We start from the raw sequence: 15,870 nt of genomic DNA, 5'->3' as shown, positions 1-15,870 counted from the left end.
ATACACGAGACATGCAAAGAAACAGGATAGTGCTGTCCATAGATGGGAATGAAAGAGCAGACAATATTGTTTGCATTTGAGGTAACCTAAATGTTGGCTTTAGAGACCAAAACTACAAAGTAGTTACTATATATATGTTTAAAAAATCTAGAGAAAACTATGTTTCAAAAACTAAAGAAAGGCATAATGGCAATTTCTCTTCAAACAGAAAATAATAAAGAGATAAAAATTATTTAAAAATGGAAATTCTGGACTTAGAAAGCATAATAACTGAGGCAAAAAATACTACAGGGGCTCAACAGAAGACTTGAACTGGCAGAAGAAGGTATTATGTAAAGCAGATTCACCATGTACTTGTTACCCAGTTATCTGAGTGAGACAGAACATGTTCAAATACAGAATCATATGAAGTAGATTCATTACTTACAGATATGCAGCAAGGGACCAAGATCCACTGTGAGTTGGTCCCTCAAGGCCCAAGACGGCTTCCCAGGGTAGATGGAACGTTGATTCACATGCTCTACTTGCATCACAGCCAAGGGACCCCAAAAGGCATCCCACCTGTGGTTTAATATACATATATACACACACACACACATACACACATATATATACCATTGGCCATGGAACTCACTGGGACAAACTTTGAAGAACATCTTGGCTTCCAGAGGAAAGAGGAACACAGTCCCCTGTGTCCCTGTAGTTCCTCTATCTCAAAATGTTACGTTCTCCAGGAGGGATAGGAACTAGGCCCAGACTGTTTCAAACAGTTCCTCCCTGTCTCAGGGTATTGCATTCCCAGCACATTCTATGGTTATTTTGTAGAATTGTAATCAAGGAGGAGACAGGGGTTAGGAGAAAATTAGATCAGTCCAAGGCCACCCAGAGAACTGTCCTGCAAATTAATAAACTTGAAGATATATCAATAGCGATCACATATTAAAGAATAAAGATAAAAATGAATAAAGAAAAATAAACACAGCCTCAACGAAATGTAACAAACCATTAGGACATTAACATACTTGTAATAGGAGTGTCAGAAGGTCTGAAGAGATAAAAGAAGCAGACAAAAATACTTTAAAGCGTAATGGCTGAATTCCCTTCAAAATGGATGAAAAAGATTACACTACACATGTCAGATGCTCAATTAACTTTAAGTAGAAAAAAATCAAAGAGACACACATTCAGAAACATCATAATAAATATGTTGCTAAGCGGAAAAACAAAGAGAAAATATTGAAAGAAGCAAAGGAAAACAACTCATCGCTTACAATGAACCCACAATAAGATTAACAATTGATCTCTCATTACAAACAATAATGTCAAGAAGGCAAGAATCCTATATCCAAGAGAAGTATGTTTCAAAAATGAAGGTGAAGTAAAAACATTTCCAAAAGCAAAAACTGAGAGAATTCATCGCTAGAAGACCCACCTTATAAAAAATCCTGAAGGAAGTTCTTCAGGCAGAAAGTATGAAAACACTGGTAAAAAGTCAAACCCACATCAAATAAAACAAAGAACACAAGCAAAATTATTTACAGGGAATTATATATGTATATTATATGTAATTATACAAGGTTGTATAAACGAATATTACTTTGCCTTCTTTATCTTTATTTAAAATCCAATTTTATAAAACAATGTGTACGTTAGTATAGTGTTTGGCCTATAACATGCAGGAAAGTAACATATTTAGTGCTAAGAGCTCAAAGGAAGCATACAGAAATAAATCTATTTTGGAGTAAGGAAATGACACCAGATGGTAACTAAATCCTCAGGAAGAAAGGAAAAGATACAGAAATGGAAAATTTTAAGTTTAATATAACAGACACTATAAATATATACTTGATCTCCTTTCTGCTCTAAGCTTCTTTAAAATACATCAAATTATAAAACTGATATCTAAAACAACGTATTATAGGGTTTATAACATATATAAATGTACTATATATAACAATAATAGCACAAAAAGAAGAAAATGGAACTATGAAGGAGTAACATTTTTATAATCTCATTAGATTTAGTATAAATCTGAAGTAAATTCTGATAAAGTAAGACATATAGGGTAAGTCCTATGGCAACCACTAAAGATATAACTCAAAATACAACAGAAAAAAAAATCATACTAAAAGAATTAAAATGTTACATTAGAAAACATTTAATTAATTCAAGACAAAGTGATAAAGGAAGCCTAGAGAAAAAAATAAGATATGAGACAAATAAAACAGAAAAAGACAATGGTAGGGTTAAATCTATACCAATAATAAAATTAAATGTGATTAGTTTAAGTAAGTTGATTAAAAAACAAAAATGATCAGACTGGATTAAAAAAACAAAACTTAACTATATGCTTTCTCTGGGTTGTAGACCTCAGATGAAAAGAGACAGATTGGAAGTAAAAGGATAAAAAAAAAAAAAAAAAAGATAGATCCTACAAATAGCAATCACAAGAAAACTGAAGTGGCTATACTAATGTCAGACAAAATAGACTTTAAAACCAAAAATATTAAGAGAAATAACTAGTGACATTGTATGATGAAACATAAATCCATAGGAAAGACATAAAAAATAGTAAATATAAATACACCAAAAAAGAGAGGCTTAAAATACATAACAAAAAATACTTGGAAGAAATAAAGGGGAAAGAAATGAACAATTCAATTATACTAGTTGGAAACATCCAATGCCTCATTTTTAATAATGACTAGAACAACTACGCAGAAGAGAAACAAAGAAATAGAATCGCTGAGGAACACTGTAAAACCAGACCTGACAGACATCCACAGAACATTCTACCTCAAGAAAGCTAAATATCTTGTCATTGGAAATGCTCATGAAATATTCTCTGATGGACAACATTCTAGACCATAATTGAACCTCAATAAATTCAAAAGAATTGTACTTTGTATGCAATGAAATTAGAAATCAGTAGCAGAAAGAAATTTGAACAAATGTATAGAAATTAAATAAACATAGTTCTTTTACCACTGGGTCAAAGAGGAAATCAAAGAGAAAAGAGAGATTATTTTGAGCTGAATTAAAATGAAAATATAACATAGCAAAATTCATGAGATGTGGTTAAATCTGCAGTTAGAGGAAAATTTATAGCTGTAAATACCTATGTTGAAAAAGAAGATGGATATCCAATCAGTATCACAGTCTTGCATCTTGAGACACTGGGGAAAAAAAAGGAATAAAAACTTTTTTTTTTTTTTGAGACGGAGTCTCGCTCTGTCGCCCGGGCTGGAGTGCAGTGGCTGGTTCTCAGCTCACTGCAAACTCTGCCTCCTGGGTTTATGCCATTCTCCTGCCTCAGCCTCCGAGTAGCTGGGACTACAGGCGCCCGCCACCTCACCCGGCTAGTTTTTTGTATTTTTTAGTAGAGACGGGGTTTCACCGTTTTAGCCAGGATGGTCTCGATCTCCTGACCTCGTGATCCGCCCGTCTCGACCTCCCAAAGTGCTGGGATTACAGGCTTGAGCCACCGCGCCCGGCAGGAATAAAAACTTAAAACAAGTAAAAACATGAAAATAAAAATTGCAAAAGAAACAAATGAAATGGAGAATAAAAGAACAATCAAGAAAATTAATGAAACCAAAATCTGCTTCTTTGAAAAGTTCAATTGACAATTTTTTTTAAAAAATTAGAAAATTTAAGAGAACTTTAATACTACTAAAATTAGAAATTACAGAGAGAGCATTATTACTGACCTTACAAGATAAAAAGAAAGAATTAAAAAGGAACTATTAAGAAAAAACCATACGGTAATAAATTGAGTAACTTTGTAAGTAAATTCCTAGGAACGTATAAGCTACTAATAATGACTCAATAACAATGAGATAATTCAAATAGATTTATTACATATTAGCAGAATAAGGAACGCAAAAACATAATCATCTCAATAGTTACAGAAAAAATCATCTTACAATTTGATAGTTGATTACAATAAAATTTTTTTTTCAAAAAGAAATAGGAATTCCTTAACATGATAAACATCTACCAAAAAAAAAGCAGCAAAATACTTAATCCAAGAGTGGTAACTTTCACCAAAGATCTATATTTTCATAAAACATTCTATCTATACAGAAAACCTGACAGAATATACAAAAATGCTACTAGAATCAATAAGATAATTTACAAAGTATGCAGGATGCAAGAACAGTCTAACAAATCCATGGTATTTACTTTACAAATCATTTTACTGATTCTAGTAGCTTTTTAAGTTTGTTCCAGGACTATAGTAGATAATAGTGTCTTGTACATTTCAAAATTATTTAAAGTAGATTTCAAACATTCCTATTATATAAAAGATAAGAATTTCAGGTGATAAATACATTAATTACCTTGACAATTATTTTGCATTGTAATTACAAATTATTACATCCCCAAATACCACATAAATATATATAACTATAATTTGTCAATCTATAATTGAAAATAATAAAAAATAAATATATCAGTGGTGTTGCTATACACTAAAAATGATCCAAAAGTGAAATAAAGAAAACAATTCATTTGCAATAGCATCAAATGAATAACTTACTTATCAGTTTAATAAGAAAAGCACAAAACTTATACACTGAAAACTACAAAATATAGTTGAAACTTAATATCTAAATAAATTAGAAAGATAACCCAATTTTAATGGACCAGAAGAGTTAATTTTGTAAAGAGAGCTATACTTCCATATTGATACACACTATACTTCCATATTGATACACACATTTCACAAATTACAGAAACTCCCAAACTGACCTTAAAATTAATATAGAATTTCAGAGAAAGCTATTTATCAGAAAACAATCTTGAAAAATAAATGGAAGGGTATGAGTACTCACACTTTTCATTTTCAAACTTACTAAAAATCTACACTAATCAACAGAGGGTTGCACTCATATGGAGGTGTATATGGGTACAATGAATCAAGAGAGTGTTGTACTCATTATATGAGTGTATATATATATATATATACACACACATATATATAGGCTAGGAATGAGAGTCCAAATATTTTACAATTGATTTTTTATAAGAATGCTAATGCTAGCAAATGATATTGTGACATGACACATCCATACCAAAAATGCAATTAGACTCCTTTCTGATACCATAACCTAAAATTAATACAAAAATACATCATAGACATAGTTGTAAGATTTAAAACTATGAAATTTCTAGAAGAAAATATAAGAATAAATTTTTGTAACCTTAAATTGGGCAATGTTTCATTAATACTATATGAAAACAAAATATGCAAAAGAAAATTACAAATAAATTGCACTTCACCAAAAGGAAACACTTTTTTGCTGTAATCTATACCCATGAGAAACTAAAAACACAACCTACAAAGTGAGATAAAATATTTGCAAACCATATACCTGGAAAAAGACTTGTATGCAGAATATATAATGAACTTTACAACTCAACAATCAAAAGATTAAAAAACTCAACACTAAGTGGGCAAAACATACAAATAGATATTCCTCAAAAAAGTATGCAGATGGCCAATAAGCTCATGAAAAGTTGCTCAACATCATTAGCTGTTAGAGAAATGCAGATAAAAACAAGACTCCACTGCATAACCACTAGGTTAGTATAATATAAAAGACAGAAACTACAGACACTAACTGGTGTTGGTTAAGATGTAAAGAAATTGGGATCATTGTACATTGCCACTGTGATTTTGAAATGGTATAGCAGCTTTGGAAAATAGTTGTGTGATTCCTTAAATTGTTAAATGTAGAATTATCAAATACAACTAACAATTCCACTCCTGTGTATATCTCCAAAAAATTAAAAAAAAATTGCTAGAGAAAAATTGTCATGCAAATGTTAAAAAAAAAAAAGCATTATGGTATAATAAAGACATTTAGTCTTTGTCCAGGTTCCTGGTACAGAACACCTGGAACTATTGAAATGTTCTGATCAATAAGAGTGATAGAAGAATCACTTCTTCTAATGAGATGACTCTTGGAAGTCTGGCTCCTAGATGCTTGCAGAATGGGGGCTGGTCTCCAGAAAGATCTAGCCTTCATTACAAGCTTGAAATTTTCAGCCCCACTCCCTTAACTTCTGGGAATGGGAAACGGGCTGGAGATTGAGCTCCAGCAATCTAGCAATGGTCAATGATTTAGTCAATCATGTCTGCTTAATGAAACCTCCATAAAACTGCTAAGCTATAGAGTTCAGGGAACTTCTGAGTTGAAGAACATACCACGTTTCAGTGGCACACTGAAACACTATGGGACAGATGTTTCTGTATTTGGAACCCTTCTAGACCTCACCCTATGTACCTCTTTACCTGTGTGTTCATTTGTATCTCTTACAATAAACTAGTAACAGTAACCAAAGTGCCCTGCTAAGTTCTATTCTAGTTGGACCATGTGGTCTCCAAAGTTGCCACAGTAGGGAAAGAGAATGATGAAGGAGGCACATCTTCATCTTGACTCTCTCAGAGAATAAGAAACACATGCCACTTTATTGTGGTCCATTGTCCAGAATTAGGCAAATGATCTCAATCTCATCACATGGGAAGGTAAGAAATCTGAGAACCACATGAAGTAAGTGTTAAGAACTTTCTCTACCACAATGAAATGTATTTGAAAATTGTATGTTTTCTATATAGCAGGATTTTTTCTCACAAAGAAACAGTTTTTTTTTTGTTTTTGTTTTTTTTTTTAATTTCAAGTATCCATGAACTCTTTGTATCAAAAGGTAGCAACTATTTTCCTATCCCTTAAATCTAGACTGGCACTCTGATTTTCTTTGACCAACAAAATGCTGGTGAAATGTTTTGTGCTGGTTCTGAACATAAGCCTCAAGGAGTTTTGAACGCTTCTACTTGTTCTTGAAAACTCACCAGTACAATGTGGAAACCCTGGGCTAAACAAATAAAGAGTGACACATGTCATCCCTGGTTACGATCTCACATCAAGCTAAGCACTAAACACATGGGTAAAGACTCTCTAGATGAGCCAAAGTCCACATAACTGTCAGGTTACTGCAGACTCAGGTGCCAGCCCATTCCAGATCAGGATGAACCTGGACCCAGTCCTGTAAAGATACATATAAATCAAAAGTAAAAACATGTAATTCACCATGAGACAAAAAGTAGGGAAAACACTCCTCCCAGCTGGGCACAGTGGCTCACACCTGTAATCCCAGCATTTTGGGAGGCCAAGGTGGGTGGATAGCCTGAGGTCAGGAGTTCAAGACCAACCTGGCCAACACAGCAAAACCCTGTCTCTAAAAAAAAATGCAAAAATCAGCTGGGCATGGTGGCGGGCACCTGTAATCCCAGCTACTCGGGAGGCCGAGGCACGAGAATCACTTGAACCCAGGAGACGGAGGCTGCAGTGTGCCAAGATCACGCCACTGTACTCCAGCCTGGATGACAGAGCAAGACTCCATCTCAAAAAAAAAAAAAAACCCACCCCTCCCTTTTCTTAGAGCACTTCTTAGAAAACTTTCTATTTCTCTGTCCTTTGAGAGAGAGAGAGAGAGAGAGAGAGAGAGAGATTTATATAAGTATCTCTTTTAACATGTTAAATAAGTCTCTTGACAGTTTTAAAACCCAGAATGCTTTTCTTACAGACCTAGAAGCCATCTCTTTGAAATGTAATCAAAAACAAAGACTGTGCAGCTATCTGCCAGTCCTGAATAGGAGCCTGGAGGGTGGGAGCCTAACTAGCTTAACTTCTCCTCTAGGTTTGCAGGTTGTTAAAACTACCTCTTGTCATCAAGATGTTAAAGTTTATTTTGCTTTTGGGTAAAGACAAGTCATTAGCATTTTAATTAGGAGATGGGTATACAACTAACTATATATGATGAATGGTCCCCTTACTTCAATACGCATATTTGAGGACTATAGTTTATTATGAGAACACGTATGTGATGGGTTTTATCTTCCTGACTATGTAACTAAGATTTTGTTCTGTCTTTTTAGTGGATTGTCTGTGATGCACAAATTTGTTTGGTTTAAAGCTGGTTTGATAATGAAGTTTCTTTTCTGTATGTTTTGCAGAGGAATTTTTGCATTGGCAGATGTCTCAATTATTTTTTACCAAAAATCAGCAGAGTTACTCATATGACTGACTCTACAGCTATGAGCAATAATAACTAGTGGTTGTTCTTTAACCACAAAGTTTGAGCTTTGCACAGAATAAAAGCTAACAGGTAAATTCTGTAACCACCAATAGGTTCTTCTTGCCCACTACACAGATAAAACCAATTCACTGGGACACCAATATTGCAGTGGAGAAAGAGTTTCATAATCACAGAGCCATCCAAGTGCCATGAAAGGAATTTATTACTCAAATTTGCTTCCCTGATTACTCAGAGGCTAGGATTTTATGGATAATGTGGCAGACAGGGCGTTAGAGAACAGTTGCTGCTGATTGGTTGGTGATAAAATCACATGGATGTAGAAAATGGTTCTCATGCACTTAGTTAGCCTTTGAATGGGAAACATAGGATTATTTGCATCATGAGTCATGGGCTAGGGTGAGGTCAGCGTATTGCCAGAATGAAAAAAGTCTGAAAAACCTCTCCAAGGACCCATCTAAGGTTCTACAATAGTAATGTTATCCATAAGAGCAACTGGGAAGTCACAAATCTTGTAACCTCTGGCCACGTGACTCCTGAGCAGTAAGGGATTATAGCAAAGGAATCTAGGGAACAATGGCTGCTTATCATTTAACTATGCCTACATTTTAGCAGAGTCCAGGCCGTTTTCATAATCATAATCTTGTGGTCTTTCATTAGTCTTACAAAGACAGTTTTGGTCCCGGAACAAGAAGGGGATAATTTTTAGGGAGAAATTATTATTATCCTTGCTTCAAAATTAAACTACAAAGGAAATTTTTTCCATGGTTAACTTGGCCTATGCCCAGGAATAAATGAATATAGCCAACCTGTGGGGATAGACGCAGTATGAAGTCTACCATGCTAAACTTCTCTGTTGACATGTTCTTTGCAAAGGCACCTTCAGTCACCCCTCTTTGACTCCTCTTTGGCTTGAGCATACTTCAAGATATAAACTATAAAGCTAGTAGAAGGCTGATGACCACTCCAATTTCTACCTGATGACAGGGGGCATGGTTGGGGTTGAAACTGGGCCTAGCTAGAGAAGAATAAACCCACTTTGGAGTTGTCTGCTTGTATTAACAAGTGCCTGGCTAAGGTTCCAATGTTTGTATGGAAGAGACATTAGTACTCTTATTCACAACTTTTGCACAGCACTTCAGTCAACAGCAAACCATAAAATAAATAATAGACCCTAACATTAGGAGTGAAAGCACTAGCTTCTGGAGTCCCTGTAGAACTGACCCAAAATCTTGAGGCATCCAGGTGAATGACACTGAGAACCAGTCAGTTAAGGGGTCACCAGTAGAGAATCAAAAACAATGAACAAAGCCAGAATCTAATAAGAGGTATACTATAGTTTTTTCCTGAAACATATTTTATCTCTGCAGTTCCCCATTTTACCAGAGAAATCATAGTAGGACCAATATCTTTACAAAATAAATTACAGTCTCATTATTTTTGGCTAGATTATTTGCATAAAGTGCAGCAAGAATAATCATTTGCCATATAGGCTCCTTTTTCTAAATTGGCTTTGCTGGAATATTTTCATAAGGTATCCGATTAGACTTTTCAAAAGCCTCTTGAGTCCAGCCAATAATTCATCTGTCCCTACAAATACCTGTATGAATCAGTTGAATTCATCGCCTCTCAAGTTTCTAAAGTAACTCTGGGTTCCTAGGCCTGTCAGAAAGTAACTTTCTGTACATACTACAAGTCAGGAGCTCCGCAAAGGGACTGCTTAGACAAGAAATGGGGCCAGTTTTTCCAGTTGGTTTTTATTAGCTCTATAAGTCAATCTCAATTCCTTAAAGCAGTCTACTCATATCTGGAAACATGCCATTCCAGTCAAAGCCTCATTGAACTTATGTAAATAATGATATTGCTATAAATTTAGAGTACTTACAAATAGTTTTCAAATTCTGGAGAAATCAGGTAAAGAGAAAGAAACATTTCAATTTTGTTCACATGAGTATACTTTATTCAATTGTTAAAAACTCTAAATTGCTCAAAACAAAAAAGTTTTCTTAACTCTGAAAAGCAAAACAAAATGAATCAGCAGTATTTTGGGAAAAAGAAGTATAAAGATTATTTCAATATTCTATTCAGTCCCTGCAGTAAACACTTTTTCTATTCAATATTCATGAACACATTAGCCCTCCAAGAGTTCCTTGGAAGCTTTCCTCCCTATTCCAATGATATCATTTACAAAGTTATCAGAAACCAACATTCAAGAACACCCATGAGAGTCCTACAGCTGATCACCAAACTGCCTTTGGAAAGAATCAAAGAAAAATGATAATTGTAAATGACAAAATATAGCCGTGGTCAAACACTCAATTGACAAGGAAATCTGTTCATCTTTGTGGCATACAACAATTTAACATAACAACCATAACTATTACTGATATCATACACCCAGTCATCAGAATTATGAGTCTCACACAATTCTGGAACACTTACCAATAACAAATTCATGCAAATACCACTCAAAGAAAGTCAAACATTGTTTCATACTTGACAATGCTTCCTGTATAATTGTAACTTACCAAGTAAGCCAAAAATGTCCTTTTTGGACTTCAGAGGTCCTGATATCTAAAAAAAAGTTAATGAGGTCAAAAGGACTAAATTTAGAACTTGAAATTTTGATTTTGGGAGGTTTGTCAGATATCGAATGTTTTAAACACTTGATATCAGAAAATAAGGTCACAGGTCATTCATTTAGCTGAAAAAATAACTCAAATATTTCAAAAAAGCAAAACCTTTTACACTGTAATAGAGAGAAAACAGCTTTCCAAATAAGACCAAATAAAGATAGCATGAAGCCAACTGAATTTGTCTCTTCTCCCTCCTTTTTTTAATTTCCTATTTTTCCTGTAGTTTACTCAAAATGCAAACAAAAATCTTTCATTATCTCTCAATATTACACAAAAATCTTGCTCATAAGAGAAAACCAAATTCCACCTATAAATTAGTGCATTAAGACTACTTTTTAACAAAATCTTATAAACAAATCTAATTTTAGTCAATTTAATCATAACGTAAGATTCCATAAGCCTTTTATAACTCTTTACAATTTTTTATTAATGAGCAGATCAGTGCTCCAAGGAAACCCTGTTATTCTGAGACACGGGCCCAGATGCTGGCCTTGAATCACTGTGCTTTTTATCTTAATGTTTAATTTATAGAAAAACTAAAAAATCTTCAAATTTTGATCAACATGATCACATGCAAAACTTCCTTTAAAAGATCAATCATTTGCAAATCTTCTACAACTTTACAACTTTAGTCTTGTCCTACAATTTTTTAACTTAAGACAATTCTTAAAATTTCTAAAGTAAAAATCATTTCCCTTTAACAAAAACCATATTTTTATACTTTCTTATAACCTTTCACCAAATACACATTCTACTTTCTTTATACAACTTGGATGTAAATTGTTTCTCCCACAGTCTAAATTACATATGTTAAAATGTTTACTCTTGGCAATTTTTATCTTTAATGAAAAACCTGATAAGTAAGCGTTTTAATCATATATCAGATTACAGAGCACAGGAAAAAGACAGAGCTGCAGACAGTATCTGAATCTTCCCAGCATAGCCAAGGGGCTTGCCTAACAGCACATGTCCCCAGGTCTTATCTAAAATCTAATGGCTCTAAAACAGACAATTCATACAATTATCAAAAATGTTATAGAAGTAGTTTATGACCTTAAAACATCCAGCAGACAGTGTCAGACTTAACTCAGACTAAATGTCTACATTCTGAAAATGTTTCTATTTTATTTTACTAATTTTTAAACCACCTTTATTTACAAAACACTACTAAAGTCACATGAAGTAAAAAGCATTTGAGTTTCTATTTTTTCTGATAAAATATTTGGCTTAAACACTTACTTTTCATTAAACCCAATCAATTAGAGCTCTTCCATACATTTTATAGTGAAATATCACATAGACATAGAAACACACAGACAGAAGCAGATTTTATAGATTTATAAGAATCTTCATGTATCATTTCCTAAAGTATCTCTTCCTCATTTTTGTTTATTATTCTCTTGATCACCTGTTTCCTGCCCTTAACAATTGTCCAGTAGGCATCTCTAAGTTTGCATTTCTAAAGGGACAATTCTTAGGTGGTATGAAATAGAGAATTTATATTTTACTGAAACCAAGGAAAATGGTGTAAGGAAAGGTTCAGTCAAGATAGTTGGGAAAAGCAGACTGTCTTATACATGGAGATTTCTTTAAAGATATGTTTCTTCATTAGATTACTGGCTTTAGGGTGGAAACCTTTAAAGAACAGGACCAGGAAAACATGTGATTTTTAGGGCGTAATATGCAGGCACAGATGGAAGGCAGAAGAAATCCCCCAAAATCAAGGATACTATTTTTATACTGAATCCTGGATCACAGAAGAGGGAAACACTATGGGATGAGACGTGGAAATGCTTTCACAGTACACTTTATTGCAAGGACATTCTGGTATGCAACACAGAGCCAATCAGCCCATCCCCCACTGGAGTCTTATCCCTCATTCCATACCTTCTAAGTGCCCAAGAGCACACTTCTCTTACATAAACACACAAATAAGAGAGTATTGCCCTGTAGTAATGATCACTAACTGTAAGCAACTGCCATTAGCCATTTCTAAAAGCATATCCCTTACCTACTTATTACACACCAAGGTTAAAATTTTCTCATAATTTCTAATGCCCCCTCCCCGCCGCCCAAAGTCAAAAACATCAGGAAATGCAACGCAATAGAGAGCAGAGTTTTCAATTTTAGTGGGAATCTGCCCACTTAGATCTCTGGGAGTTCCATGAGGAAACCAGGGATTCCTCCCAAAACAGAGTCTTTGGTGCCTTTTCTGTTTCCCCAAGGGGTCCCAGTCTGTGAGAAATTATTTTAGATCCTTTCATTGGGCATCAATAGTGAAAAGATGAAAGAAGGATGGAGAGAAGCAAAAAAAGAAACAGGCAGAATTCAATTGACTAAGTTTTCACAGAGAAAGAGAGCAGAGGCTTTAAGACAATATACGTACATATATAGCCTGAATAACCTTTTCAGTTAAATTGATTTTAACAATGGAACTCTTAAAGAAAATTTTTCCAGATCTTTTATTACCAAATTGTAGCCAAGACAAACAATATTTCTAGCTTTTAAACTTCTTTATCAGAGGTAACCTCCCACAGGAAACCAGTTAAGTCTTAAAGTTATGACTTAACCATGGTTGCAAGAGTTGTCTCCAAGAAGGCAGCAAACAGTTTTTGCAAGATCTAGACTTACCACAATGGTGGCTCAGGGAATGGAAAATTCAAGATAGGACATTGGAAGTTGTCCAGGAAGGGGAAAAGAATCAGTAAGTGGCAAAAGTCACATAAATATCAAACCAGAAAGGACTCATTCTCAAAGCCGGGAATCAAATCCAAGCCATCACAGTGAAAGACTTAGCTCCTGAGCTACAGCTTGGGGTGTCGGCCATCTCTCTTCCCAGAAGGAATCTAAAGGAGTTTTTTGACTTTGCAAAGGATTTCAACTCTCAAGATAATATTTAAGGCTAGCCAAGACTTTATTACGTACTCTTGTTTAACTTAACCATTTTTCCAGTTGTTTAGAATAAGAGATCTCCAAACTTCTTTTTCTTTTAATGGTGTATTTGGTTTGAATAGTGACTCAATCCAAAACCTTTTTTAAAGACCAAATGGTAATTTTCTAGGTTTTTACCATATAAATAGGAAATATTCCTAGAGCAAGCATAGAGGAGGCATCCTCATGATCCCCAAAACTTCATTTTCAGGAATGGGCTTAGAATAGAAAAAGATCACAAAAGGTGCATAGGGATTGGACTTTTTAAAGACAAAACTCATTTAAGGGCTTAAGACATTTGAAACAAAAAATATGCTGATGGTCCTCAGACTCCCAGTCCTTTCAGGCTGGTCTCTCTGATATAAACCCCAAAATTCATGCCTTCCAGATAAAAGGTAGCATACCCTCACATGGCCATAAAGTCAAACTCTTAATGTTATGAAGCAAGATAAGAGGGACGCCTCATCTGATTTTTGTTTCAGGGACCCACAGCAAAGTTCTTAACTGACCAATGTGCAGGACTGGCTTGAAGAGTGGGCTTATAGGGATCCCAGGCCCATGTTCTATTCTACAGCACCCCTCTTTATGAAAGAACAATGGAGAAAGACAAAAACAAAGGAGAATAGTCAAATAAGGGCTATTTCTGAGAGGAAAGGTGGTCAAAGAATATGAATATTCCCAGCACAAAGGACTGAAAGTACCTCAGAGTCGCTACAACCTAAGGCTAGTCACACAAATCTTTTTTGTCATTAATCAAAACTTTGCAGAGGAAACAGTGATTTTTACCATCCACTCAACTAGTTTGTGCAGAGAGAGAGGACAGAAGCCTAGCTGGTAAGAATTTTTTACTGTTTCGCTGGCTTGTCAGGTTCCTGGGTTTCCTTTCTTTGTGGCTTCCGGAAGAACAGAGCAGCTTTTGATGACCCTGCCCACTGCACCATAGCTGTGAGGGCCATGCTGTGTTACAAAAGAAAAATCATCCTTTTTGATTTCATGAAACCGTAGTCAACAGACTCCCAATTTTGCAAGATGCAGTCCAACAAGCTGTATGGGGGAACTGTATTAAGATTTCTCATTTCAGCCACAGTGATATACACACAACAAAATGCAGACATCAAAGACAAGCCAGAGGCCTTCCAGAACCAGATTCCAAACAAGGAAAGCACGTTCTTCCAAAAACACAAATAAACAACAACAACAAAAAATCCAGAAACAAACTAACAAAAAATTCCTGTTCTCCATTCAAGGGAGGAGAAATCTCCCCAAACCATGACTTTTCCCACAACCTAGGGAGAGCTAACCAGAACCCACAAAGGAGCCACCCAGAAGCTGCAAAAGGGACCCACCAGAAGCTACAAAGGGGAGGAAACACAACCAACAGCAGGACCAACCAAAACCTGCAAAAGGGACCAACCAGATCAGGAGAAGGAAGGGGATGTTGGTTACACTTAGAATACTCACTAGACCAATTGAAAGGCGCCTGTTAGAACTTGTTTCTCTACTGTTAGCAGGCACAATCACTATGGGTTGACAGTGCCCTACAAGCAGGGACAGCCCCAGAGACAGTCCTCTGTTCAAGAGAAATGAGCAGCCACCAGGACTCTGTTGAAGTCTGCTGTACCAGTGAGAGGCTGCTGAATTGCCAGCAGGTAACTTGCAAGGGGAATGCTGGGTGAGTTCTCAAATTTGTAATCATTTGACAGGTTGTTCTTGCTCACTACACAGGTAAACCAACTTACTGAGACAGTAGTATTGCAGTGGAGAAAGTGTTTAATAATTGTACGTCTAGCCAAGTGGAAGGACAGGAGTTTATTATTCAAATCAGCCTCCCTGAGAACTCAGAAGCAAGCGTTGTTATGGATAATTTGGTGAGCAGGGGTCTAGGAGTTGGGTGCTGCTGAATGGTTGGGATTGAAATCATAGGCATATGGAAAATGTTCCTCATACACTAAATCAGCCTCTGGGTGGAGGCCAGAGGACCAACTGAGTCATGAGTCACAGATCTGCTTGAAGTCAGTCACCAGCATGCAAAAGTCTGAAAACCTCTCAAAAGACAAATCAGATTATACAATAGTAATGTGTTCTATAGGAGCCACTGAGGAAGTCATAAATCTTGTGACCTCTGGCCACAAGACTGACTCCTGAATAGTAAGCTACTATAGAAAAGCAAGCTAGGGAACAATGGCCGCTTATCATTTAA

The sequence above is a fragment of the Trachypithecus francoisi genome, unplaced genomic scaffold, assembly GCF_009764315.1.
Source record: "Trachypithecus francoisi isolate TF-2019V2 unplaced genomic scaffold, Tfra_2.0 Lachesis_group18, whole genome shotgun sequence".
NCBI classification, from domain to species: domain Eukaryota; kingdom Metazoa; phylum Chordata; class Mammalia; order Primates; family Cercopithecidae; genus Trachypithecus; species Trachypithecus francoisi.
The sequence above is the reverse complement of the archived record's forward strand: the minus strand, read 5'-3'. Positions refer to the sequence as shown.